Genomic DNA, 24,422 nt, shown 5'->3' with positions numbered 1-24,422 from the left:
CTGGATCCTGCAGGCCGCTGCCTCCCAAGTGAGCGGGTTACAAATTCCGCTAACCCCAGCCCCCTACCATGCTATTGGCTATTTGAGGCATGTGGGGGTTTTTTCCGGACTAGAAGTCTTGTGTTCCACCTGGTTTTTCGGGACCACTCAACATTCCTGAGCTCCACCCCTGCCAAGGTGGAGCCAGCACAGGACTGCAGGCGGAGTCTCCAGACTCATCCAGAAACAGCCACTGCGCGGAGCCGGGAGCGCGTGTCGAAAGCGCACCCCTAGACAGCTACTGTGGGAAAGCTCTGGGCCGGACACAATTCCACATGCTTGATATTTTAGAAAAGAAGGAATTATACCCCCGCTGTAAAGGGAGTGTGGATTACAGCCATAACAAGTACCAGGAAGGTAAACTTTCCTTGCAAAAGCTGCCCTCTCTGAGGCTCGAACTCAGGACCTTCAGATTATGAGACTGACGCGCTGCCCACTGCGCTAAGAGGGCGACGAAGTACAACACCACGCCAGCTTCCACAGGAATTTCCTAATTTCTTTCCCCAGGCGGGTTATTTTGGGACTTCAGTTTTCTTCGCCCAAGGTCGCTAGTTCTCCCAGATTATCTCCAATAGGCACGCGTAGGATCCTTTTTAGCCCATCGGAAGAACCGCACACTTGGAAGCCATAGTGTACTGAACAATTATGCCTGACCTCATTCTCTATTGATCTGGATCTTCGTCCCCTCAGATATATTAGGCAATATTAACTGTCCAGTTTCCTTAGTTGGAATAGCGGGCTTTCACTAAATGCTAGTTGAATGAATGACAAGCTCCCAAACATGCCTGCAGTTTACACTTACCTCTCTTAATTTAAATTTGCATTTCCACTTATGTCACCTGAGATAGTCCCCTCAAAATATCACCAACTGATTTTATGATGAGTCTTCATGTTTTCTTCACCTCTATGTTGCAAATACCCTATTAAAGATTTTATTTCCGTAATTTCATTTAGTCCAATTTATTTATTTATTTATTTGCCATAAATCTATACATCATTATCCCCATCTTACTGATGAAACTGAGGCTCAGCAGAACTAAATCCACAGCTGATAAGGGGCAAAACCAGATCTTGAAAGCAGATTTTGTTTTCCAAAAAGTGTGCTGCCCTCTTTCTCCCTCTATATCATGTAATCTCCCCTTTTCCTCTCCACACCACCACACTCATTTGTTAAGCAAATAGCTATAGAATTTTAGATTCGTTGGTCCATTCAACAAACTTTAATTCACCACCTGCCATGTACCCGGCGTTTATGTTCTAGATTTCCAAGGCATCCTTGGCCCTTTATCCCTCACATCCCTACAAACACCTTAAATCATTAGTTCTCGAAGTGCGGTGCCCAGACCCACCACATGATTCTCGAGGACACATTCCATTGCAGGTACTGTGCTACCTGAAGGCTTTGAGGATTCAGAAGAAATTGAGCCATCCCTGACCTCAGGAGCTGACAGGACAAACTGTCCTATCTGGTCCAGTTCCTATACTCTCAAACTTCCGGATTCTTATAAATGCATCTTTCTAAATATTTTATTTTGATGCTGTAACTCCCATTCTGCACTAGTTTGCTAGGGCTGCCATAATAAATATCACAGACTGAGTGGCTTAACCAACAGAAAATTTTCTCAGTTCTGGAGGCTAGAAGGGTTGTTAGCTTTGGTTTCTCCTGAGGCCTCTCTCCTTGGCTCGCAGATGGTCACTTACCTTCTTGCTATATTCTCCCACGGTCTCTCTCTCTACACATATTTCCATCTTTTCTTATAAGAACGCCTATTGGGATTCAGGGTTTCGACATGAATTTGGTAACGGGTGGGGCAGGACAAAATTCCACTGTAACAGGCTCAAAGTTGTTTAAATTTCCACCTTCAAATTTGCAGTAGACTTTGTTACTGGAAAGCACTACTTGCTTTTTTTTGTTTTTTTAACAAGTATTTTAGAGTCCCTTAATTAAACAGACCATATACCTTTCCTTATCTAGGAATTCCCACTCCAATGCGCGGTCCACACACCCATTATTTCTCCTCATCTTCACTCTTCAAGGCCCATTCTTGATTCTTTCATTCTCATTTGAAAGAATGTAGCATGGAGGAACGTAGCATACTAGTTTTTCCCTCGGAATTGCATGACTCATTGTCAGTAACTATCTTATGGTTTTTGCTGTTATGACATTTAGTATGGATGTGTGCTATCTTTCGTTAATATCCTCCATCTTGTAGTCACTGTTTCCATAAGGAAGCGCAGCCAGTGTGAACTACAGTCCAAAACCTCACATATGCATAGACTGGTTATGTAGTCTAAAGAAATTCCTGGCTCTGAGTCCTAATTCTGAAGGTAGTGGTAAACTTCAGTCCTTTGGTGTCTTATTCACTTAGGTTCATGCCAAGCTTATGGGGCCCAATGCAGGTCCCAGGAAAAGGAGGAAGGGATGTATGCTAAACCTGTTCCTATTTCTACCCGCCAGGTTTGTTGTTGTTGTTGTTTGTTTTTCAGGTGGAAGCTCAACAGCATCCATGCCATGGGTGATTGATGCTATGTTTCTCTGATGTTAGCAGTATCTTTTTCTAATGAACTCTCTCCTTGATGATCTCTTGTCATCTGTCTTGGCCAATGTCAGTAAGGGGTCTGCATGTAAAAATGCTCATAGGTACTTGAGATGTTCATCTTTTCCTCCTTGTTTGGGTGAATTGTTTCTTTCTTAATTCATTTGTGCACGTGCACATACATGTATACATAAGTGTCCACATAGGTGTGCACGCACACATATATATGCCTGTGCTTATATGTGTACATACACATATGCATACACATATGCATTCTCGTGTACATACATGCACGAATGCTCGCATGCATGTTTAGGTACGTGTATACAAACCTGATACACAAATAAATACGTGTACAAATGTGTTGATGCATGTTTACATGAGTGTACATGCATGTTAACATACACGTATGCATCTACACATACACGTATACACACATACATGCACACATACATACTGTGTACACAATCAATGAATATGCACAAATGCATGCGGACGCACACATGTATTTGTTCACGTGCATGTGTGTACGTATGTGTGTGTGCACACATGTATGAGTGTATATGTGTGTATGTTTGTACGTATAGGTGTATGTATACATGTGCACAGACGTCTGAATGCATGTGTGGGTACACATGTGCATTTGTATGCACAAGTACGTGCATATGCACATTTATGTTTGGGTACATGTATGCATCGTGCTTTTTTGCGCAAACATGTATGTATATATACATGTATTATGTGTGCATGTGCACATGCAAGTGCACGTGTGTATGCACATGCATGTATACCCACAAATCCATGTACACATATACGTCATGCATGCATGTGTTTGCACACGAATTTTTGTGCGTGCACATGCATGTGTGCACACATGTGTGTGTGTAGACATGTATGTGTGGATGTGCACACGTAAATATGGACACTTGTATTCAGGCATACACATGCTTTCACGTGTGTGCACAGATGCATTTGTAGGCTGGTATACATGGTGTATACGTGTATGTATATATACATTATTCATACAAACACATGTGCACACATGTGCACAATGCATACATGTATGCATACGTGTGCGCATGCATGAGTACACACGTGCATACACACGTAAGTGGGTAAACACATACACATGTACACACATGCATGCAGACATGTGAGCACGTGTATCTGCGCATATATCTACACACATACATGCATGCATACTGTGTACACAATACATGGATACACATACATCCATGCACACACACCCACATGCATTTGCACATGCATGTGTACATATCTTTATACACTCACACATGCACGCACGTGTATATACATGTATACATACACATGTGAATGTGCAGCTACGTGTGTACATGCATGTATGCATATGCATGTGTGTCTGCAAATACACACATACATACACACATACATGCGGTGTATATGCCTGTATACATAAACATGCATGCATGTATACACATGTATGTGTAGATACCTTTGTGCATATGTGTACATGCCTGTATGCATACACACATGCATACACGTGTACACACATACATTTACACATGCATGTGGTGTACACAGACATGTATACATAAACATGTGTGCAATCACGTCTACATACACACATGCACCTGTAGATACAAATGTACATGTTCTGTGTGGAAGACGTGTAAGGGGAGAAGAAAAGACACACACACAATACCTTTAAGGGTAAAGAACCTTTATCCCACGTAAATGGCAATGCAGATATAATAAGCAAATGATATAGTAAGCAAATTGAAATAATAAGCAGACTGATATAATAAGCAAATTGCAATGGGAAGGAAAAAGACATATATTTATATGCACTCCAGGCTGCACTCCAGGCTGCTTCTAAAGGTGTCCCATAATGAAACAATCCCCAATATAAGGCAGGTCCTCTTTTTTTCCTCTTTGAGAAGATTCCTCAAACATCTATTCTTAAATTTAAAAAACGTTATTTATTTATTTATTTTTGAGATGGAGTCTTGCTCTGTTGCCCAGTCTGGAGTGCAGTGGCGTGATCTCGGCTCACTGCAACCTCCACCTCCCGGATTCAAGCTATTCTCCTGCCTCAGCCTCCCAAGTAGCTGGGACTACAGGTGCATGCCACCATGCCTGGCTAATTTTTGAATTTTTAGTGGATACTGGATTTCGCTACGGTGTCCGGGTTGGTCTCAAACTACTGACCTCAAGTAATCTGCCCACTTCGGCCTCTCAAAGTATATGTATATATATGTATATACACACACACCAGACTATGGAGGATTCACCAACAGACCGGGAAGCAACAGCCTGGCCTCCAGAGTTGGCCACCTGTCTGCGCACAGACGAGGAGAAGTCTCATGAAGCGTCAGCGAAGTCTGGAACCCTAGCTCTTTTTGTAACGAGTTGTTTGGCATGAGGCCCGGTCACGAGGGCCCTTCGCAACTGGGCTCAAGGATCACAAAAAGGTCAACTTGTTTTTGTGATTGTCTGTTGTTTTTCAGTAACTAATGTATAGGAATAGATTGAAATAGAGATTTCTCTGAAACAGCACTGGATGAACACCTCAATGGGTTCACAAACCTGCTCCAGACAGATTTCCCTCATGCTGTTCTCGTGACAATGAGTGAGTTCTCCTGAGATCTGGTTGTTGAAAAGTGTGTAACACTTTCCCCTTCGCTCTTTCTCTCCGACTCTGCCATGGTAAGGCATGCTTGCTTCTCCTTCGCCTTCCGCCATGATTGTAAGTTTCTTGAGGCCTCCCAGCCATGCTTCCTATACAGCCTGTGGCACTGTGGGTCAATGAAACCTCTTTTCTTCATAAATTACCCAGTCTCCAGTAGTTCTTTATAGCAGTGTGACAATGGACTAATACAGGTGCCAACAAGTTCAATCACTGGCACCAAAATATGGGAGATACGGTAGTTAGATTCATGAGAAATGTAAAGGGGAGAAATGGGCAGATTGACTGCCTGAAGTTCCTTCTATATTAGGATTGGCCTGTAGTCCCAGGGCTTTTCAGGGACAACCAGATGTAGGCCTTTCCCACAAGACAGGTGTGGGAATCAGGAGAGAGGGAGCACTAGCATGAGGTCAACTTTGAGCCAGTCCCAGTGGGCTATGTGGAAGGATGAACGTAGCTAAGGAAAAAGAAGCAAAAGGAAGCTTTGAGTTTTGCAGTGGCTGAAAAAGCAGTCATAAAGAAGGGGGTACAGGAGAGTACATCATCATCAAGGGAAATGCACATGAGAACCCACAATCATGGATCGTATTAAAAAAATTATTCGTATTCAAACAGCTGAATGGAAAGCGTGACACTGGCTAATGACAACACCATTTAAAAGTAAGAACTTTATTATTCTCCCCACCACCCCTCCCTGGCTTTAACTCATCTTCCACCACAATTGAAACACAGAAGTCTCAGAACAGTGGTTAACAAATGGTAGAATGTTAGGGTAAGAAAAGAGAGATGAAACATTTTCCTTAGAAAACTATCCAAATAGTTTTAGCTGACTCAACAGCCCCAGTAGGTAAAGGAAGAGATCTGATCTTTCTGTCAAGTTTAAATTTTAGAGTGTTACATGGAGCTCAGCATCTTAACTTTGAGATTGAGACTGTATTGACTGGGATGCGGCATAAAATTGTGTATGTCTTCATATGGAGGTAGGGAAAGAATATATCCTACTGAATAAGATTAAAATGACACTGGGAGACCAAAACATATTTTTTGTATTATTAAATCCCAGAGATCGGCCACATTCATATTACAGAGTTTAGAGAGACCTAACTGATAAACTAACGTGGCTATCCCTTAATGAGTTTTGTTATTATTATGATTTTTTCCTGTCTGCTTATGCATTATTATGATATCTATATTATGATTTTGTTATGCCAAGTAATGACATCTCAGGGATCTGTGAGGCAGTACCTCATTTGGTATTCTAACCACATTTGACAAGTACAAAAATGTAGACAAATGTACACACCTTAGTCTACTTTGTGTTGCTAAAAGGAACACCTGAGACTGGGTAATTTATAAAGAAAAAATGGCTTATTTGGCTCACAGTTCTGCAGACCGTACATGAAGCTTGGCACCAGCATCTACACCTGGTGAGGGCCTGGAGACTACTTCCATTCATGGCAGAAGTTGAAAGGGAGCTAGTTTGTGCAGAGGTCACATGGCAAGAGAGGAGGCAAGTTGGGGGAGAGGTGCCAAGCTCTTTTTAACAACCAGCTCTAACAGCTAATAGAGTGAGAACACGCTCACCCCAGAAGGAGGGCATTCATCTATTCATGACCCAAATGCCTTCTACTAGGTCCCACCTCTAACATTAGGGATCAAATTTCAACATGAGGTTTGAAGGGGGTATTCAAACCATAGTAGTGCGTAATATAAAGAAGCCACTTGGCATTTCCTGTTGGGATGGCCAGACCCAACACCAGGCCGTGGGGGCTACGAAGTCCGGCAGAGTCAAAGGAATGAGACAAGACAAGTTTAAGAGTGCATAAAGTGGGTCCAAGGGGCCCAAGCTAGTGTGGAGGCTGCAAAGGCCCCGAGCTCTGGAAGCCCACACTATTTATTGGTGATCAAAAAAGAAGCAGGTGGTGAGGATGTGGGGGTTGAAAGGAAGCAGTGCATCAAGCGCATGAGCTATAGCTGTGATGGTTTAGCAGTTCCTTTGAAGCATATGGAACATGTTCTGCTACTTGAGATAATGGGGAACATGTTCTTCTAGTTTAAGATACAATTGTTTTATGATCCTGGGAGTGCTAGAAGCAAGGAGCCAGCAAGTCTAGACACATTCCAGAGGCCACGAGGGGTTTTATACCCTGAGCCCTGGATTCCATCCAGGCCATGAGGGGTTGTATGCCCTGGGCTTAGATTGTGGTGTGGCAGGGCAGCCTTCCACCCTTTCGCACAGAGTTTGGTGTTCCAAAGGCCACGAGGGGTTTTAGACCCTGGAATCAGGACATGTTCCAAGACTCTTTTACATTATGTCAGACATGCAAGCCCTGCCTCAGCTTTCCTCCCAACATTTCCGATTTCTGAGTATGAGTGCAAATGAGATGTAATTTCTATTTAGAAATGGCAAATAAAATAAAAAGTATGTATGAATAAATCATCAATTTAATGTGCCCCAATTATTCTCATAGAATAATGTCCTGTTCTGGCCTATAGCTCCCACTTATCTGCTTTCAACAAATTACTACATAAAGACTGTACAAAACCAGAGCAGAAAGCAGATACTCACTGCTCTATTGTCCACAGTTTTCTATCTGCATTGAGGTATATATCTGGAGATGCAAATGTATATATATATATTTTTTATCATTTTGGGTCTGTATTTGAGCTTAAATGGAGGTGTGCAGCAAAGTAGAAAGTAGTTGTTGCAAAAATTTCCCCTCAAAGAGCTAAGCCAAGACCTGAAAAGAGTCTGGAGACGCTGTAGCATGAAGGAGAGGTTTTTTAAGAGAAGCATATTGGCTTGGAATATGAAAATGGAGAGAAGGGACTTCCCTAAATTAAGAAAGAAACAATTCACCCAAACAAGGAGGAAAAGAAGAACCTCTCAAGTACCTATGAGCATTTTTACATGCAAACCCCTTACTGACATTGGCCAAGACAGATGACAAGAGATCATCAAGGAGAGAGTTCATTAGAAAAAGATACTGCTAACATCAGAGAAACATAGCATCAATCACCCACGGCATGGATGCTGTTGAGCTTCCACCTGAAAAACAAACAACAACAACAACAACAAACCTAGCGGGTAGAAATAGGAACAGGTTTAGCATTACATCCCTCCCTCCTTTTCCTGGGACCTGCATTGGGCCCCATAAGCTTGGCATGAACCTAAGTAAATAAGACACCAAAGGACTGAAGTTTACCACTACCTTCAGAATTAGGACTCAGAGCCAGGAATTTCTTTAGACTACATAACCAGTCTATGCATATGTGAGGTTTTGGACTGTGGTTCACACTGGCTGCGCTTCCTTATGGAAACAGTGACTACTAGATGGAGGATATTAACGAAAGATAGCACACATCCATACTAAATGTCATAACAGCAAAAACCATAAGATAGTTACTGACAATGAGTCATGCAATTCCGAGGGAAAAACTAGTATGCTACGTTCCTCCATGCTACATTCTTTCAAATAAGAATGAAAGAATGAAGAATGGGCCTTGAGGAATGGAGATGAGGAGAAATAATGGATGTGTGGACCAGGCACTGGAATGGGAATTCCTAGATAAGGAAAGGTATATGGTCTGTTTAATTAAGGGGCTTTAAAATACTTGTTAAAAAAAAAAAAAAAAAAGCAAGTAGTGCTTTCCAGTAACAAAGTCTACTGCAAATATGAAGGTGAAAATGTAAACAACTTTCAGCCTGTTATGGTGGAATTTTGTCCCGCCACACCTGTCATCAAATTCATGTCGAAACCCTAACTCCCAATAGGTGTTCTTATAAGAAAAGATGGAAATATGTGTAGAGAGAGAGACCGTGGGAGAATATAGCAAGAAGGTAAGTGACCATCTGCGAGCCAAGGAGAGAGGCCTCAGGAGAAACCAAAGCTAACAACCCTTCTAGCCTCCAGAACTGAGAAAATTTTCTGTTGGTTAAGCCACTCAGTCTGTGATATTTATTATGGCAGCCCTAGCAAACTAGTGCAGAATGGGAGTTACAGCATCAAAATAAAATATTTAGAAAGATGCATTTATAAGAATCCGGAAGTTTGAGAGTATAGGAACTGGACCAGATAGGACAGTTTGTCCTGTCAGCTCCTGAGGTCAGGGATGGCTCAATTTCTTCTGAATCCTCAAAGCCTTCAGGTAGCACAGTACCTGCAATGGAATGTGTCCTCGAGAATCATGTGGTGGGTCTGGGCACCGCACTTCGAGAACTAATGATTTAAGGTGTTTGTAGGGATGTGAGGGATAAAGGGCCAAGGATGCCTTGGAAATCTAGAACATAAACGCCGGGTACATGGCAGGTGGTGAATTAAAGTTTGTTGAATGGACCAACGAATCTAAAATTCTATAGCTATTTGCTTAACAAATGAGTGTGGTGGTGTGGAGAGGAAAAGGGGAGATTACATGATCTAGAGGGAGAAAGAGGGCAGCACACTTTTTGGAAAACAAAATCTGCTTTCAAGATCTGGTTTTGCCCCTTATCAGCTGTGGATTTAGTTCTGCTGAGCCTCAGTTTCATCAGTAAGATGGGGATAATGATGTATAGATTTATGGCAAATAAATAAATAAATAAATTGGACTAAATGAAATTACGGAAATAAAATCTTTAATAGGGTATTTGCAACATAGAGGTGAAGAAAACATGAAGACTCATCATAAAATCAGTTGGTGATATTTTGAGGGGACTATCTCAGGTGACATAAGTGGAAATGCAAATTTAAATTAAGAGAGGTAAGTGTAAACTGCAGGCATGTTTGGGAGCTTGTCATTCATTCAACTAGCATTTAGTGAAAGCCCGCTATTCCAACTAAGGAAACTGGACAGTTAATACTGCCTAATATATCTGAGGGGACGAAGATCCAGATCAATAGAGAATGAGGTCAGGCATAATTGTTCAGTACACTATGGCTTCCAAGTGTGCGGTTCTTCCGATGGGCTAAAAAGGATCCTACGCGTGCCTATTGGAGATAATCTGGGAGAACTAGCAACCTTGGGCGAAGAAAACTGAAGTCCCAAAGTAACCCGCCTGGGGAAAGAAATTAGGAAATTCCTGTGGAAGCTGGCGTGGTGTTGTACTTCGTCGCCCTCTTAGCGCAGTGGGCAGCGCGTCAGTCTCATAATCTGAAGGTCCTGAGTTCGAGCCTCAGAGAGGGCAGCTTTTGCAAGGAAAGCTCATTTTCCTGGTACTTGTTATGGCTGTAACCCACATTCCCTTTACTGCTGGGGTATAATTCCTTCTTTTCTGAAATATCAAGCAAGTGAAATCTTGTCGGGCCCAGAGCTTTCCCACAGTGACTGTCTGTGGGTGCTCGTTTGACACGCGCTCCCGGCTCCGCGCAGTGGCTGTTTCTGGATGAGTCTGGAGACTCCGCCTGCAGTCCTGTGCTGGCTCCACCTTGGCAGGGGTGGAGCTCAGGAATGTTGAGTGGTCCCGAAAAACCAGGTGGAACACAAGACTTCTAGTCCCGAAAAAACCCCCACATGCCTCAAATAGCCAATAGCGGGGTGGCGGGCTGGGGTTAGCGGAATTTGTAACCCGCTCACTTGGGAGGCAGCGGCCTGTAGGGTCCGCGTCCTCATCCTCCGGCTTTGCTCCTTTCTTCCCTCTGGGTGGGCAACAGTCGCTTCCCAGTTGATCATCTGAGAGCTGTACGCCTGGGTGTAGATGTCGAATACATTGATCTTCTTATTTTTATCTGTTTTTATTTGTATGGTACACAGACGACAGGGAATCATTGGGCATCTTTGAAGTATAAATAAATCAGGTCTGTTTTCCCCCAAACGGTTCCCATGGCAGGGGCTGGGGATACCTTGACCGACACCCAACAGACTCTATGTAGGCAATGAGGGAAAACCAAGGAGCGACGAGGGGCGGGAACTCCGAGCAGGTGCTCAAAGACGAAGAAAATCTGTGCTGGGCTGGGGTGGTCACTTTCTTCTCAGAGATGCAGAGTGCTACACGGCGAGTGGGAGGGTGGGCTCCCACTCCCTGTTACAGGAGCCGCTCGGAACTGGGGATTCAACCTGGGAAACAAGGAAAGCCGATGACGCGAACCTAGAGAAGCTAAGAAGAGAAGCTAGAAGCATGAACGAGAGAATTTTGGGGAATAGATCCGGGCTTGGAGAGGAGACTGCGAAGCGCCAGTCAGCCTAAGGAAGGTTCTGATACCCAGTGGAATTTATAGAAAATGATTTCGGAAAGAGAGAAAGAAAGAGAGGGGTGGGCAGTCTGTCCTTAACGAGGCGTTACGTCCGCCTGCCAAGGATCCCATCGTCACTGGTCCTGAATCTATATTTCATCTGTAACGCCAGTCCTGAACAATAGTCTCAGAAATCCTTCAAACTCATGCGCCACACACAGAACCCGAGACAGTTTTTTCTCTTTGGTTACAGAGGCTCCTTGAGAGAGAAATGAATATACAAAAATGTCTCAGCAGAAAGTACTGAAAAGCCATCCCACCCCATCCATTCTCAGAGGCTAAAATCAAGCTAGTCAGAGGAAGGGATTTACAAAGCAGGACTGCACTGTGGGACAATCCCTGCATTTTGGCTCTCCCTCACACCCTCTTCAAATTGAGCCCAAGTCCCACATTCTGAGGATGATACTCAGGACGTGAGGGGGCTCTGAAAAAGGGCTGATCCCTCCGCAAATTCAGGGTGATGCACACAGCCAGGAGGAAATGAGAAAATTATCACAAGTCTTTCAGATTCACAAATGCCATGTTCCCTTTGTTTTAAGGCCACGAAGGTCAAGTAAGGACCCAAATAACTACCAAACATCTCAGAGAACGCTTTGGGCAAGAGTGTGGTGACAATCAATTGCCTTGTTCCCATTACAGTTTGCAGTTATTAATTTCATGGAAGAGAGCACGTCACACCGGGGGCAAGACACAGTAGGAACTGCCAGATTAAGTAGCACAGATATCCCGGAATGTTCTGCGGCTCTTGTATTTTAAGGAAGTTTTGATTACTGACTGACTGTTGACGAGTCAACAGTTGATGAGGAGGAGGTTTTGGGGCTGGCCATTCCAGGCTCCACGTTCACACCACGGCACCACCATTCCTAGGGTGTCTAGACATGTACACTTGCAAAAACCATGTATATAGAGAAAATGATTTTATTTATATGTGAGAGCACTTTTTAAGTTGGAAACTTTCAATAAAGACTTTTTTTTTTTTTTGAGAGTGCCGTGGTGCGATGTCGATCCACTGTAACCTCCACCTTCCAGGTTCAAGCGATTCTCCTGCCTCAGCCTCCCGAGTAGCTGGGATTACAGGCGTGAGCTACCACGCCCAGCTAATTTTGTATTTTTAGTAGAGACGGGGTTTCGCCATGTTGGCCAGGCTGGTCTCAAACTCCTGGCCTCCAGTGATTTTCCCCCGCCCCCCCACCCCCCACCCCCCGCCGCCTCGGCCTCCCACCGAGCCTGGCCTAATAAGCACTTTTTCAAATTTTATCATTTTAATTAAATATTTCAGACTTTAGATAGGAAAGGGAATGAGATAATTTTTGTTCGTTTTCCCAGGTTGCTGAACAAAATAATTACCAGAAAGAAATCAACATTTAGCTTTAATTTTTGATGCTACAAGACCCCTCTGGAGACAGTGTTCACGCAGTATCTGGAGAGTGTTGTTTAGGCTCCTGCTTCCTCACGCAGTCCCCTCCAACAATGCTGTTGGTCCATTGTGCTTCCCGCTGTCCTTAGTCCATCTCATCCATGAGTAGGCCATCAGCTCCCCCAGACCAGCAGCGGTGGGCTTTCCTTTGAAATCTGGAGGGTCTGGAGGGCTGCACAAACTTCCCTTGACTTAGTTATCCCAGAGCATTGTGATGGAAAAGAAACATCCCATGCAAGTGGACAGCACTAGGTTGTGAACTGGAAGGAAGGTTGGAAAGGAGAGATACCCATTACACATTTCACTTTCTTGAACTCAGCAGCAGAGATAAGGATGAAATCAATAGCTTGAGAGAACTAGGAAATTTTAGGGCCGTGTTTGCATGTGTGTATGTACTTGTTGTTAACAAATTGGTAATAGATCATAAATATGATCTAATATTAACTTTTTTTTCTGATTGTCACCCATACAAAAAAAATTTCTCTTAATGGCTGATTATAAATAATAAAGTAAAAGCTACAGATTTTTATGTTTTTTAAGACTCTTTTCATCCATAAAAGGTCCCTGGTCTTTCTTTTATGGATATTATTTTTTTAAATTGATAGACATTATTTTTTAGAGAAGTTCTGGGTTTAAAGAAAAATTGATCAGAATAGATAGAATTTCCATAAACTCCATCACTCTCCCTCTCTTACAATTTTCCCTATTATTAACATCTTGCATCAGTATGGTACACTTGTTACAACTGGTGAACCAGTAATTACTAATACATTATTGTTAACTGAAGTCCACAGTTTACATTACAGTTTGCTCTTTGTGTTATACATCCTGGGTTTTTTTTTTTTTTAACAAACGTATAATGACATATATTTACCCTTATAGTATCATAAAGAGTTAATGCCAGTTAATTGTTGAAGGAACTGGGCCTTTTATCCTTAGAAACACCTCTATGTTGTATTTATTTCATTGTATCTATTTCCTGCCCCTTGACATGTTTCTTCATCTACTCTATTTCTTGTAAACTGGTAGTTACAAGTAGAGGCTCACTTAGATTCAGCTTCAAATCTTTTAACAAGACAATTTGATAGGTGGGCTTGTGCACTTTCCATTGCTTCGCTTTATGAGGTACATAATGTCTGGTTCTCCAACTTTTAGTCACCAATATTAGCACTAATGTGTGGTTCAGCTGCCATTCATAAATACATGTATATATAACTCGTATACTTATGCGAATGTATATATTTATGTGTTGATAAACAAAATGATACACAAAAATTAGAAAATAACATTGAAAGAATGAACATAAAAGTAAACAAGAAGAGATTAATTCTCGAATGCACAGTTTAGAAAAGAATCAAAAGTATATCTTCAAGCTCCTTAGAATATAATGAAAATGGGGACTTATAATGACATATTTCTAAGGATTCTGTAGAAACTGCTTTCTCATTTTAAATTACACCTTTTAATACCCAAGTTACAAAACATTAGAAGAAATCAGTGCATTAAATATAAGAAGTAAGAAGAAGAAAAAAAAGAAAAGAAGAAGAAGAAGAAGAAGAAGAAGAAGAAGAAGAAGAAGAAGAAGAAGAAGAAGAAGAAGAGGAAGAAGCGGCAGCAACAGCCCGAAAAAAAAAAAAAGAAAAAGAAAAAAAAAAGAAAATAGAATGGTGAAGGAAACACAGGAATTAACTAGAAAATTGCAAAATCTGATTGGTCGTTTGAAAAAGAAGTGTAAAATGGTCAGCCAAATGTAAAATAATAATAATAATAAGGGGATATGGAGAAAGCACAAAGAAAAACCAAAAACATTAGTGAATGCTATTATTAAGATTTGAGAAATGTGGCAGGATAATGTTTTTAAGTATTGCTCTGTCTTTGATCTCCCTGTTTCCTTATCTGTTCAAGGCAGTAACCGTATTTTACAGAACCTTAACTCTACACATGGGGATGAAGCGAGTTGAACACAGTGTACATAGACAGCGTTTCGGTACTCAGGAAGCTCCCACTCTAGGGGAGAGAAAAACAAGCCAGTAACTTAAAGACATACTTTCTGGAGGAGACGATATTTGTGAAGATGTAGTAGGAATTGAGAGATCGTGTGGGCATCACTTTTAGCTGTACTTGTCTAAAGACGGGAAATGTGCATTGAGACCTGAGTAGCTAGAAGTGCCAAACCTGTGGCAGGAGTGGAAAACATGGGAGGATGGAAGCAGGGGCAACAAGACTCTTACCTGGGGAGCAGTAAAGCACGTGATCGGGGGGAGGGAGCAGGTTCCTCTGATCTTCTCCCAGGTAAGAAGCGCCGCCGTTGTCAACAGGAGAAAGAAGCGGGTATACAAACCAAGAGACATAAACCGGGAGAATGCGGGCGTTGATCCCGCCACCTCTCGCATGCTAAGCGAGCGCTCTACCGCCTGAGCTAATTCCCCACTGAGGATACACCACACCCCACCCATTTTCCTGGTTATCAGGAGCCTGCCGGTACTTTGGGCCGCCAAATCCCTGGCAGGACAAGATTGAGGCCGGAGCTTCTCAGATACTGCCTTGGGCAAAGTTCTACGAGCCTGAGAGTGTGAAGAATACGGATTTCCAAAATAGGTCATGAGGGAGACCTCTCTCCTCACTTCCCAATTTCGCCTTCTTCATCTCTCGGAAGTAGAGAGCACGTTCCAGTTGGAGAAGCACCACCCGGAACTGCCTGGCTTGCGGGCACAGCTATTCCAGCCCGCTCTAGAGCTGTGATCCTCACCTGCTCCCTGCAGGCAAGGCCGCCCGGAAGTAGTGGGGCAGCTTCTCCCAGCCCCAGAACCTCACGCCATACGCGCCGCATCTTCAATAGCACTTTCCTCCTGTAGGACTCAGAAAGTGATGGAGAACCTTGGAGGAGTTGAGAAAGAGAAAGCTTGAGAATTTTCATCTCAATCTGTGGATTCATTCCTGAAGCACTTCTTCAGCACCAGGCACAGTGGATGAGGCCAGTGATCCACATAGAAAGTGCCACAACAATAGCAAGTAATAGTACTGTGCAATTGCCGTCTAGGCCCTATTTTAGATGCTGTACACATATTAATAGTAATGCAGGTAAAATGCCTAGAAGTAGTTTATAATCTTCATTGTTTTATATGAAAAATTATGGAAAATTGCCACCACAGAGCTCAGGGATCTCTCAGCCAAAAGGAAAAACAGATGCAGGCTATACCGTGTCTGCTGTGTAGGTGCTTCTCCTGCCATTTCCCTTCCCTGTCACCTTCCTCCCCCCTTCTCTTGCTCCACTGGGCACCACACTTGTCCTTCTTATGCCTGTCTAGTTCTTCAATTCCCGGGCCCACAGAAGAAGGCTTCCCCTGTAGCCCAGGGGAGGCTACATTAGCTCCACTGCCTTGGAGTTGTAGTGGATTCCAAATCTGCTTTCCACCTGTGAAGAATTCTCATTTAAGACAGGAACATAGTTATTTTACTCTGAGTATAACTAGCGTCAAGTAGGATTTTTGCCTGATGAAAATTTGCTGAATGGAGAAAGGCTATAACAGATAATTTAGAAGCCTCAAAGGAGAGAGTGGCTTCAGATCGGTAAAGACTGAAGAAAGGATTAGAAGCTAGGGTCTAACAAACCCATAGAAATGTTTTTGCCTGAAAAGGAAATGTGGTTGGGGAAGAGTGGAGGGGCACTACTTTCAGAGTGATTAGTGGGTGGAGGCATGGTCTTCATGGAACTGCAGGTGGTTTGGGGCAGCTTCAGGTCCCTCCTTCACGGTCCCAGTTTATCAGGAGTGCACATCCTGAGAATGAAAGAGGCTGCTCCTACGGGACAAAAATTCAACAACACGTTTATTATTTATGACATTCATTTTTGAGATCATTTATGAATAAGAAGATAAAATAGAAAAACATGTAATCAATAACATTGTCTTTCTATTACGATTAACAAAGGGCAATGCTGAGAAGTCAAATGGTGTCAGAGAGAGATTTGAGTGATGGGAAAGAAAGAAGGATGGAAAGAGGGGCACGTCCCAGGGACCTACAAGAGCTTCCTGGAGTCATCTATCCAAAGACCACTCTCTCCAGCATTCTGAGCTCTGCTTGGGCCAGTTGAGCTAGTCAACATATGTGTTGTTAATACAGCGCCTCATGTAGTTTCTTTGAATAGGGGATAGTGTTGCAATTTCAAAAATACATTTTTTTTACATTTTGGTTCATCTTGGAAATTAGAGGAAGACCTAGGTCCCCATTTATTTTGAGCACATTTTTGTCAGAACGAGCTTTCAGAGAGATGAATAGAAGGAATAAATGTCACTTTTCTTAGTGAGAGTGTATCCGACCACTAGAGTTAATATGCTAGCTCCCACCTTCACTTATACTCCTTCCTTACCTCTCTCCTTACCTCTCTTACCTACACAGGAGAGAGGTAAGGAAGGAGTATAAGTGAAGGTGGGAGCCTGGCCAACTCTCAGATAATCTGATAGAAGACACGTTTTCATCCTCTACCTGACCATGTGTTGTCAATGTGAATAAAAGCAAAAGGTTGGCACATTCAAGTCTCCTGCTTTTGCCTCCTGACACTATTTCCAGGCTGTTCCTCATATTTTGTACCCAAAAGGCTAAAGTTTGATTTCCCCACAAAAATACATTGTATTAACTTCCAGCTGAAGCCCCAAAACCTGTATTGGCAAAACTCACTTGTGACTAATCGCTTCCTTTTTTGCTTTTGCATGGAATACTATGTATAATTTCCTTAAAAAAAAAAAAGATGTACATAACAAGATGAAACTGAGTTAAATAAAGAGCGGTAAATCCGCTGAAAGTATTTACCAGATACCATTGGTAGCCTAGGGATTAAAAGAAGCTGGAGAGTGCAGGCGTCGATCCTGCTACCTCTTGCATGCTAAGCAAGCGCTCTACCGCTTGAGCTCATTCCCCCACACCACATTTGTCTTTTCTGCCTATTTTTATAACCTGGACACAAATATCGTTCCATGTCCCGCTTAAGTTTCCAGCTTTTCGAACACCTCCGGGAACTTCCCTACCAAGGCGAAGCGAGGAATGAAGTTTCTGGGAGACAGCCTCAGACCTGGAAGGCAGTGACCATCCTCTGCTTTTTCAATCTGAGTCGGGATCCTGAGAAAGAGAGAAAAGATCTCATTAGGAAAGCACTAGTTCTAATCTGATTTCACTCTCCCATTAGATGAAAGAGAAGGAAGTACCGTCCGTAATTAGCAGTTACCTCAAATGCTCTGTTGAATGCATCACTTTTTAAGAACACAAACCTGGAAATAAGCCCAAGTATCTTTTCACCGATTGATCCTTCAAGTAACTTATCTAATATCTGTGTTACTAATTGTTTCTCCATTCAGGACAGTTGAGATCTCTTGTTACCTATTAACCCTTGATAGATTTAATTTGCATTTTTGTACTGATTAATGTTGTTGAACATCTTTTAGTGTGCCTTATTGGCCATATAAGCATCTTATTTTGTGAAATGCCTGCTCAAGTTTTTTGCCCTTATCCTTACTGAGTGTTTGTATCACTGAGTTCTAAAATGTGTTTTATATTCTCCATAAAAGTCCTTTGTTATATGTGTATCCATAACACATATGTTGTGTAACAACTATGTGTGCATATAACATATATTACATTTCTTTTCAAGTCTATGTCTTGCCTTTTCATTTTCTTAATATTGTCTTTCAAAGAAAAAGCATTTTAATATTTTATGAAATCCAGTGTATCTTTTTTTTTGTAAGGGCTCATGCTTTTCTGGTTCCTTCTGAAAAAGCTTTGCCTACATCAAATATGTGCAGACTTCTTTTCTTCTACAAGTTTGATAACTTTAACGTTAAGCTTTACATATATAAACCATTTTGATTTAATTGTTGTATAGGATGTGAGGTAAGGGTAGGGAATCATTTTTTCCATACTCAGTTGCCTGGGACCATTTGTTTAAAAAACTCATTAAATAACATTTTACCTCTGTCATAAATCAGTTGACCACATACGTTGGTCTATTTCTGGACTATCTATTCTATTCCATCAATCTGGGTAAGCATCCTTGAGACAATACCACATTATTTTGATTACCTTAGCTTTATAATAAGTCTTGACATCACCTGGTGTAAGTCCTCTAACTTTGTTTTTGTTTTCCTAATTATTTAGGTCACTCTAGGTCCTACAGAATAAGCTTGTCAATTTCTGTAAAAACAAACAAACAAAAAGAAAAGAAAACAAAACAAACAAAACAAAAATCTCCTGCTGGGATATTTGTTGGGATTGTAGTAAATCTATAGATCAACTCAGAGGGAAAAAAATGATATCTTAATAATCTTACCTCTTTCAATCTGTAAATATGGCAAACAACACCAATTATTCAAGCTTTCCTGAGTTTTTCTCAGCCATCTTTTGTAGATTTCTAGGTGCAAGTCCTGTGCACATTGACAAGTTTATCTCTAAATATTTCACTTGTTTTAAACCTATTGAAAGTGGCAATTTAATTTTCCATTTTTTTGATGCTAGTACATAGAAATACAATTAATTTTTGTATATTGTAATCTGTGACATAGCTGCATTTACTTATAATGTTTATTTTTGTAGATGCACTAGGATTTTTTGTGTATCTGATCATGTTGCTTGCAAATGAATATATTTTTCTTATTCTAAAGTGAGTATGCCATTTATTCTTCATTCATGCGTTCCTTACTTTCTGACACTAGCTAGGACTTTCAGTAAAATGTAGAAGTAGTAAGAACAGATATTTTGCACTTTTCTCCAATATTAAAGGGTACATATTTATTCTTCCACTATTAACTCTATTGCTAGTTGTAGGACTTTCCTAAACGCCCATTATTCATCTGAGGAATTTTCCTTCTATTCTTAGTTTACTGGGATATTTTTTAAACACCACGAATGAATGGCAAATTTGGTCCAATATTTCTTCTGCATCTAGTGAGATGATTGCATGTATTTTTTGTTTTGTTAATGTGGTATATTACATTTAATTGACTTTTCAATGCTTAACTAATTTTTTACTCCCGAGGCAATCTCCCCTAACTCATGGTGCATTATGGTTTACAGATAATGCTGGATTCAATTTGTTAATATTTTAATTCAGTATCTGTTGGTAAATGTGTCAGAGAAGGGTCTCCAAGTGTGGAACGCGCCGCTTTCACAGCTCAGAGAAACATGGTGAGCACAGTGCTCCCTTCTAAGTGACGGGAGCTTCGAGATACAACAATGAGACTTCACTTTGGAGGAAATGTCTCAGAATTTCACAGATCCTAAAAACTTTCATTGACGAACCAGGTCGATGAATGGTTTCTGTGTTTCTCTCCCACCCTCTGGAGCATGAAGGGCTTAACAAAATCTGCAACTTACTTGACACTTCTTGCTCATCGAAGATTTAAATGATACTATCAATACAGTGTACCAATGTTTTGCTGTTGGTGCAGACAGTTCAATTCTCTTTGGACTAGATTAGGAAAAATTGGGGGACTTGATATACCTCTGGAGTAAGAACATAAATGCATACTTTTGTCTAGTCCATGTGAATATCAACTGTTTCTCTTCTTTCTTCCTGATAACAATAGAAAAAATGCATTCCCCAAATCAAAGACTGCATGCCAAAGACCATGCAATTTTTGCTTTTATGTTCATATCGTTTATAACATGATTAATTTATTAACTTTACATTCCAATTCTATTTTCTTATGTATTCAAGTGAAAAGTGTTAATTATGAGAAATTCTGCGCTATGGCACTGCTAATATTGCAATCTATATCCCAAACTTCGTTTTACCGACAGAAGAAAGCATACCCTCATCAATTTGTCATGTCTTCGGAAGAAGGGACATGGGTTTGTAGTGGAATTCATGACTTTTTCTGCCTGAACATTAATTAGCAGAAACATGTTCCATTTCTTTATATAGACCCACTCTTAGAACCAAGGTGAACTGAGTGAAAAAGATACTTGCCTTTATATTTCTCTTATCAAACTAACCATTCTTGAATCTACCTTTATCACTTTTCTCCCAGGACCTCCTAGTGGAAGAAACTGTGAAAATGGCTGGTGTCACTTCAGACGCAAAAGGAAAAGTGGCACATCATGTTCAGAATCCGATTAAATAGTGTCAGTAATTATTACCTCTGCTTAAAGGATTCAGAGCTGAGTTTGTTCAGCTACCCTGCCCTGACTAATGGCATCATGCAGGTGTACTTAGAAGTAAATTTAAAACTCCCCCTTACTTTAGGATCACACATCTCCTAGGGTAATTGCAGGAGTGATTGGGAAAGAGCAGTCTACTCTGAGGAGGTCAGATGGAGACCAAGTGAATCCTGTAAAACAGAAGTAGTGTCATATGACAAAAATGCAAATCCAACACTACTACGTCTTGGATTTCTTCTTTGTTTCCTTGATTAATTTTCTTGCTTCACTCCAAAAATCATAGCATAAAGCAAATTATTGTTCCACCTATTGCTTTCCACTTTACTCATCTTTCATCTGGTGTCTGTGTGATTATGCCTCCATTAGAGACCGAGACCTGTTATTACCTATTAAATCCCTTCATTCCAGGATGTGGAACTAATTAGATAAGTTTCAGATTGTTGAATTTAGTGGTTATTTTAGAGGTAATTAGATAGTTAAATTTAACACTTGTAGCTCCACATAATGATGGAGTGCAAATATCTATTTATTCATAAATATCCATAGGCAGGGATCAGAATCAACATTTAGAAGACCCACTCCCTCAAAACAAGACGACCAAGAAAACAAATTGATTCTACTACCTTGGATTTATTAAACTTGCTGAGCAAAGAGCCGTACCTCTATGGAGTCCCAGTACTGCCTAAAACAAGGGTGAGTCAGAGGCCAGAATTTAAAGGATTTGGGGACTGGAGCTATTCATAGAACAGTTTTAGGGGGAAGTTAGTAAGGTCCTTCTGAGGAGGGACTAGACAATTTCTAAACTAGGCGAATCATAGGTTTATTCAGTGGAACTTAGCTGCTGGAACATGAAGATCTGCGCAGAGTTGCTGGATCCGTTTGGCTTTGGTCTTATCTTGGATCATCGGGTCTGAGTAAGCTGGTGTTAAAACAATTTGAGCTTAGTGTGGCATGGCAGGGTTTGTAGACTCGTCCTGTGCTGTAAGTCACAGGGCTTTTGCAACTTCTGTGTTTGTTCATTTCTCAATTTGCCCTCTTTCCTCACCAACAGAACTGCCCAAGAAATCAACTTACAGTATAGCTACTGGAACTTAGCTCCGAAAAGGTCCTCTGCAAATCTAGAACACTGGTTTTTTTGTTTTTTGTTTTTTTTTTTTCCAAATAAGAAAGTTGAAGAGCAAAACGACGTGTCTAACGTCACACATTGCGCTAAAGACAGATGGGATCTGGCATGCGTTTGTCAGTTAACAGTGCTAGCACAAATACAACTCTTGTTAAAATCGTAAGGATTTTATGTCGTGAGACACTCAGGACTCACCTGATCTCGGTGTTCAGTTGTGCGTAGTTTTTGATTTGCGCCTCGCCCTTGGGCAAGTGCAGAATCCTGGGGTTATACAAAGCACAACACAGTTAACCCCTTTGTCCCAGTCCGCAGAATGAGAGCTCAGAGCCCGGCCATGGGAGGCTCGGTTATATAGGCAGGAAAATCAAGGAACCCAGGTATGAGCAGGGGCGTTTGTGGCGCGGAGAGAGCTCCTATCCCTGCCGTCCATCTACGTCTCAGGCTCGGCCCCTGGCGTGCAGAAAACCGCATCTCCCGAAATCCCAGAACGTAAACGTCGCCCAGGTACTCGCTCTCTTGTCATTCTCCGGGATGTAAAAGACTCGGGGTCTCTTCACGGATCACTGAAACCGCCTTCTCCGAGGCCTCCAGGGTGACTAAAGAGAGGGTGGGTGTTCTGTGTTCCCCCGCCGGTGTGTTCCTCTTCACGTCCAGCCGCTTGTGTCCGTGCCCGCTAGGGTCTCGGGAGTTTTTATAGGCACAGGATGGGGGCGTGGCGGGCCAGGGTGGTCTTGGGAAATGCAACATTTGGCCGCGGAGGAAGGAGTGCCCGTCCTCACCTAGGTCCATGGGCACAGGCCCGGCGGCGGAGCCCTGCTCCCCTCCGGTATCAGTACCGCAGTTAGTGCTCTGCTTTACGGCCGCAGCAATCTCAGACACTTTCGGAGCGTGTTGTTTTTTCTTGTCCTTTCGCTCCCCTTTTCGGGCGCCAGCTTTCAAACCAGACCAAAGGTGTGCTTTTCCCCCATTATCTCCCAGCCTTCTTTCCTTTTCGCCTCTACTCAAGGCTGTGTCCACAATGAAGCTCTCAGGAGGAGGAGGCCTCCAGCTGCCTCAAGGAAGGGCATTTCTCGCGGTGCAAAGTGCGGAAGAGGGGAGCCATACCGACTGAAGTATTAACCAGAGTCGGTTTGCACAGAGGCGGCAATGGATAGAATTTCAGAAGTGAGGCGGAAAGACAGGCCAGCCCTGCGAAAGATGGATTGGAGAGAGGTGAGAATCTAGTTCAAAAGCCGGGAGAAGGAACAGGACATTAGCACAATAGTCTAGGCAGAGAGCTGGACCACCTGTAATACGGCAAGGGGGTTGGTTGAGATTTCCTTTATTCAGTTACTCGAAATGTATCTATTGAGCTATTTATTAGTCCCTGGGTACTGTGGGTGTTCCTGCGTATTCAACCACCTTGTCGACGCTGCAGGATGCGGCCCCATTACCCAGGACCCAAAGAACTTCCAAAAATGAATCCCGAGGAACAGCTGTTTCTCTACTGGAGAAGTGGGCAGCCAGGCGGAAACACGCAGGGAAATAGTTCTCTTTGGGACAGAAGGCATCAACCTCGTAAGACCCAGCGATCAGCAGAGCTCCCGGAGAGTGTTTCTTAATCTGAAGGTCATGAGTCGGGCCTCAAAGTTGTCTTGTCGTGCGTAAAATACCAATGGACTTATACCTGTTTCATCGAGAAGGAATACAGTGCGAACACAAAGACTGTAATGGAACGTATTTCTCTAAAGTGTCCTTTTCAGATAGAAATACGAGAGCGTTTTCCTGAGTTTTCTAAAAATGGGGTGGGGTAGGGATCAAATACTCACTTTTGGGAAACATGGGCGAATACAGTGGGAATCGTGCTAGAAGTTACGAGCAGAGGAGCCTGGGTGGGGACTTATATTGGCCTTGACGGCCCGTGGAAAGGAACTGGCGGCAATTCCTTCCGTTTTCCGTCAATTTCTTCACGGGTTGCTCAGAAGCTACGGAAGCAAAGTAGAAAGGAGTGATAGGGACAGGCCACAGTACCGGCGGACGGTGATGGCGTTGCGTTTAAAAGGGTGGTCACTGAAACCCTTTGTCGTGAAACACTGAAGCAGGTGACATTTGAACTTTCCTTCCGCAGAATTGTATTTTAACTGAAATTTCCAGGTTAGAAGAAATTTGCCGAGGATCGTAACCAAGTTAGCAAAGATCGTCGGTTCTTTCCAACTCCAAGAACTTCAGAAAAGTTTCTTGGGTGATTGGAATAACGTTCGCCTTTAAACTTCTCAAGAGCGGTAGGGCCCGTTCCCCCACG

The 24,422-nt window shown here is 42.3% G+C and overlaps 1 long non-coding RNA gene and 2 other non-coding genes across 5 annotated transcripts; 1 reads left to right on the top strand and 2 right to left on the bottom strand.

The window, feature by feature from the left end:
- Positions 1–417: 417 nt before the first annotated feature.
- Positions 418–490, bottom strand: TRNAM-CAU (transfer RNA methionine (anticodon CAU)). Its single transcript has one exon. It is a non-coding gene; the product is annotated as a tRNA-Met (tRNA).
- Positions 491–10,335: 9,845 nt separating this feature from the next.
- TRNAM-CAU (transfer RNA methionine (anticodon CAU)) lies at positions 10,336–10,408 on the top strand. The gene has a single exon. It is a non-coding gene; the product is annotated as a tRNA-Met (tRNA).
- Positions 10,409–12,810: 2,402 nt separating this feature from the next.
- Positions 12,811–24,412, bottom strand: LOC129534200 (uncharacterized). 3 transcript variants are annotated; one of them, XR_008680666.2, is made up of 4 exons: positions 22,337–22,969; positions 15,620–17,985; positions 15,102–15,152; positions 12,811–13,130 (listed from the first exon to the last, which is right to left on the bottom strand). It is a non-coding gene; the product is annotated as an uncharacterized lncRNA (long non-coding RNA). The 3 variants fall into 3 exon arrangements; XR_008680665.2 differs by lacking the exon at positions 22,337–22,969 and adding an exon at positions 23,950–24,412 and having other exon boundaries at positions 15,102–17,985; XR_008680664.2 differs by having other exon boundaries at positions 15,102–17,985; positions 22,337–22,972.
- Positions 24,413–24,422: the final 10 nt, after the last annotated feature.

The sequence above is a fragment of the Gorilla gorilla genome, chromosome 5 (assembly GCF_029281585.2).
Source record: "Gorilla gorilla gorilla isolate KB3781 chromosome 5, NHGRI_mGorGor1-v2.1_pri, whole genome shotgun sequence".
Taxonomy (NCBI): domain Eukaryota; kingdom Metazoa; phylum Chordata; class Mammalia; order Primates; family Hominidae; genus Gorilla; species Gorilla gorilla.
Note: the sequence above shows the minus strand (reverse complement) of the source record. Positions and strands in the feature narration are given on the sequence as shown.